The sequence below is a fragment of the Aquarana catesbeiana genome, linkage group LG06 (genome assembly GCF_042186555.1).
Source record: "Aquarana catesbeiana isolate 2022-GZ linkage group LG06, ASM4218655v1, whole genome shotgun sequence".
NCBI classification, from domain to species: Eukaryota; Metazoa; Chordata; class Amphibia; order Anura; family Ranidae; genus Aquarana; species Aquarana catesbeiana.
Genome location: NC_133329.1, coordinates 30891931 through 30897139, shown reverse-complemented (window position 1 = coordinate 30897139; position 5209 = coordinate 30891931).

Here is a 5209-nt window from a genome sequence, read left to right as displayed (position 1 = left end):
CTTACCTTAGGACGAGGCGTCGGTATCTAATCCCGGTCCACGCTGAGGGAGTTGACATTTTGCCCTCATGTGTCTTCCGGGTTCGCGGCTCCGGCATTGTGAGTCTCCAAAGCCGCGATGATGTCACTCCCATGCGCGCCGAAGTCTTCTTCCCGGCAAGGTTCGGCAGCGTCTGCCAAACATTCAGCCGGGCATTTACAGCGAATGCGCCGCTGACATCAGTGGCTGCATTCAAAGTGAATATATTAATTTTACCTACAGGTAAGTCTTATTATAGGCTTACCTGTAGGTAAAAATAAAAAAAATGGGTATACAACTGCTTTAACCACTTACCGACCAGTTTTACTGCGGAAGAATGGCACAGCTGGGCGAAACTACGTTATGTAACGTCACTTCACCCTGTGGCTACCAGGGCGGCGCATACGCCCGCTGCTTGCCCTGCGGAGCCGATGCGAGTGCCCGGCAGTCGCGATCTCTGCCAGGCTCCCGCGATCGCTGGTGACACGCCGAGAACTGGGATCTGTGTGCGTAAACACACAGTTTCCGGTTCTCTGAGAAGAGAAGAGACTGATCGTGTGTTCATACAAAGTATGAAGAGCGATCTCTCATCACCCCTAGACAGTCCCATCCCCCCTTCAGTTAGAACACAGAGAGGGAGCACAATTAACCCCTTGATCACCTCCTAGTGTTAACCCCTTCCCTGCCAGTGACATTTTTACAGTAATCAGTGCATTTTTATATCACTGATCGCTGTATACATGCCAATGTGTCATAAGTGTCCGATGTGTCCGCCATAATGTTGCAGTCCCGATAAAAATCGCAGATCGCCGCCATTATTAGTAAAAAAAAAATTAATAATAAAAAATTCCATAAAATGATCCCCTATTTTGTAGACGCTATAACTTTTGTGCAAACCAATCAATATACTCTTATTGCGATTTTTTTTTTTTTTTACCAAAAATATGTAGAAGAATACATATTGGCCTAAACTGAGGAAAAAAATAGTTTTTTATATATTTTTGGGGGATATTTATTATAGCAAAAATGAAAAAATATTGCTTTTTTTTCAAAATAGGTTGCTCTTTTTTTGTTTATAGCGCAAAAAAAAAAAACTGCAGAGATGATCAAATACCACCAAAAGAAAGCTCTATTTGTGGGGAAAAAAGCCGTCAATTTTGTTTGGGTGCAATGTCGCAATTGCCGGTAAAGCGACGCAGTGCTGAATCGCAAAACATGCTCTGGTCAAGAAGGGGGTAAAGTCTTCCGTGGCTGAAGCAGTTAAGGACCAGGCCTATTTTTCAGACTCAGTGTTTACAAGTTAAAATCATTTTTTTTTTGCTAAAAAATTACTTAGAACCCCCAAACATTATATATATTTTTCTAACACGCTAGAGAATAAAATTGCAGTCATTGCAATACTTTCTGTCATACCGTATTTGCGCAGCTGTCTTACAAGTGCACTTTTTTTGGAAAAAGTACACTTTATTGCATAAAAAATTAAGACAACAGTAAAGTTAGCCCAACTTTTTTTTTTTATATTGTGAAAGATAATGTTACGCCGATTAAATTCATACCCGACATGTCACGCTTCAAAATTATGCCTGCTCGTGGAATGGCGACAAACTCTTAAAAATCTCCATAGGCGACGCCCAAAAATTTCTACAGGTTACCAGTTTTGAGTTACAGAGGAGGTCTAAGGCTAGAATTATAAAGTGAAGTAGCACATGCAAGAGTTGGCACAGCTGCACACCCCAAAAAGCATTGCAAAATTAGTGGAAACGTTTCCCCAGGGGGCTTTTAAGCAGCAAAATATTTCTGAAACAATGTTTAGTAACCATGTTTAGTAACCATGTTTAGTAAAAATATTATTTAATTCAGACATAGAATGCATTACATAGATACAATCAATATCACATAAAATTTCCAGTAGTCGACACAAGCAACAACAAAGGACCATCTCCCATGGCAATCAATTCATTAAAAAAGTTCTAATTGTAAAGTTACATTGTATCAATACTATCCATATGAATCCCCATGAATACCCCAATGCATTTCGACCCTTTTTCCTTTTCTGGTCTTCTTCAGGGGGGTTTTAAATTCATTTGGGAATAGGAAAGTGGGCTTGTGTCGCATAGTTTGAATTAATAAAAAACGTTGCGTGCGGTGTTCCCACAATGTTTGCTCATTCCCTCTGTCGCCTCTGGGCGTGTCCATAGTCCACGGGGCTTGCAAGGAGCCACGCATTTGGACCCAGTGGGGAAGGTGTAGGGCGAGGCACTTGTTGGTTCTGACTTCTGAAGGGTCAGAACCAACAACCAACAACCAACCAACAACCAACCAACAACCAACTTATTAGTCTCAAATTTGGCTAGAATGGAAATTTTAGTGAAACAAATTAGTTTTACTCACCTCTAAACCTAACACATTTAAAGGCTGCATGGGGGGGGGATGTTAATAGATAATAAAAGGAAAACTTTATAATCTTGACTTTGCAGACGGCTTTATTCAATTTGGGGTTTCTTGGACAACACCTTTCTTTTCATCCTGTCCCAGAATATGGAGTATGATTTTCTGCATCACAGTGTCTGGGAGAGAGTTTAGGGATGGGCAACTAAATCTAAGGGATATAAAAAAAAGTGACACTTTCTGAAAAATGTTCCAAAAGCAACAAATTATATTAGTATAAATATGATTAATAAATAAAAGGAGAGGATTTGGTTAATGACTTTGAATGGATTGCCCTTGGGGTTTTTTTATCCTCCTGTGTGGCAAATTTAATAATAGATGCCAGGCAGGGAGGTTGGCTTCCTGTGGACCAAAACTATTGATGTTAGAGGTTAAATGTAATAGACATCTGTCTTTTTGTCACCTTAAGTATAAAGCTATCCTTTTCCTGTTGAGTCAGCTTTGTGATCTGAGCCTTATACATAATGTTACATAATGTTTCTGGAAACCTTTCCTTACATTAATAGGATTATTTCCATAAATCAGATAACATTCATAGAGATTCAAATAAGAAGATTCTTTTGATTATTTCCTCTAGTTGGTAGATATTTTTGACACAATTTTACATAAATGGTTGAGGATAATCAACTTCAGTGATGCTAATCTTGAAGTCTAACTCCTGGTTCCAGGTTCCCCCTCTGACTGGACCTCCTTTTCCACCTGGAGTTCCCTTCCAGCAATATTTTACTATATTTCTTTTTCTTTCAACTCACTCTTTTTGGGTATCTTCAGGCCAACCACATGATATAAAGGGTCCTCTTTCTCTTCAGGTCTTCTCCTGGCCAGTTTTTATTTATGTAGACATGACAACATTAGCACCCCTCGCTGCATTTTTTCCTTGTGAATGAAGTACTATGGTGATGCACTCCATTCACAAGTTTATCTTGGTCTTCTAATAAGAATGAGGTTGGGTGTCAATTAAATCAGAAGACTGAGGACATCTTTTTTACAAAAAAGCAATTACTGAGGGGACAACACCAGAGAGGAGGTGTGTATTGCAGGCTGAGCTCCATTTTGTATTTTAAACACTGCCTGGGGGACATTAATTGAAATAAAATAAAAGTTAGTTGGGTTTGGTGTTGAATATATGTGGCTGAAATTTGTGTCATCAAAATCTCTTACATAGTATCAGTCCTGAGGATTTTTATCTGCTGAAAGATAACATATCAATTAATATAGTTTAATTTTTTTGTGTTATTTATGTATATATTTAATTATGAAAGCTAAGAAAAATGTTTTTTTTTAATTTTTGCTTGTGTCATCTGCAGATTATTCAGTGTGCGGTTCCCCCTTGGTGTCCAGTCGGATAGTTGGTGGTACAAGTTCCTTGGATGGGGCGTGGCCCTGGCAGGTCGCTGTTATAGATACAGAATCAACTACAGAATATTTATGTGGAGGCTCCCTGATCTCCCCGGAGTGGGTTATGACGGCAGCACATTGCATTCACTAGTGAGTATAACATGTTAGCTTTATAAACCAATTCTTCCATCAGACACCAATCATTCTGATTTCAGAAAAATGTTTCTAAAAAAACATGGACATGTTTAGGAAACCAGTGTTTTATAAAGTGTCCACTTTAAAACTGCCAAGTGTGCCTCATTGATCATCAGTGATTGGTTTACATCACCAAGGAGCCCATTAATGAGTGCTAATATTGGACCCCTCATTCGGCTATTGAGTTCTTAGGCTTATTCACTGTGAATAGATAAACACAAGTGAAGAGTAGCCTATACAATACCCTAAACTCATAGTTTACCACTTGGATATTTAGGAGCTTGAGACATCCTGAAGGGTGCTTTAAACTTCTCTCTGCCTAGAACTAAGCAGGGTCCAGGTCTACGTGACAGCTGGAGGGGGTTCTAGCAGCAGTATAAATGGGCCACTGTCATAACACTACCTATATTTGAAGTCTCTGGGGTGCTGAACATTCAGCCTGAATCATGGAATCATTTATCTCATTGTGGTTCTTCAAGCCACACAGTATCTCTGGTTCAATGATACCTGCCCCTCATCAAAGGAGGATGCAACACTTATAAGTTTCATTCTGCATACAGAAGTTTGCCAGCCAATATTGTATTTTGTGTATCCGGCCTGTGTACCTGTAACCTGATTACCAGTTTCTAGATCCTGTCCCTCTGCTTGTTTCTCTGTTTCATTGTGACCATGACCTTCAATAATGGTTCTACCTGTTGGTCCTGTACTGCCACCTACTTGCTGGTAATCTGGTTGAGAATTAAGCCTTTTTGTTTTGATATTTGCATCAAAACTTTTTTTTTTTTGTTACTCTTGCTGCTGACCTTGGTCTACTTCTGGTTACCTCAGATAGCAACAAAGTACATCTGACCATGGCTAGTATGTTAAAAAGAACATAGCATAATAACACCCCAAATATATTTATATTTAGTCCTCATTTGAGTCAAAATATACAAAATATGTAAAAAAATAAAAAATAAAGGGACAGGAAACATTTGTTTTCAAAGTTCAATTCTAGTAAACAATAAAAATAAAAAAAAGTAATAGCCTGTTAAAGGATATAAAAGGCAGCATTGCTGCAATACTCACATTAAATCCATAGCTGTTCCCAAAATAATTTTGCCACTAGACTAGACTAGGTTGAATGACGGCCATCATCATTCAACCCAATTCCTCTGAGCCTATGCTGTCTTGAACCTGCCTCTAGCCTGTGACTGGACAGTGAAGGAGA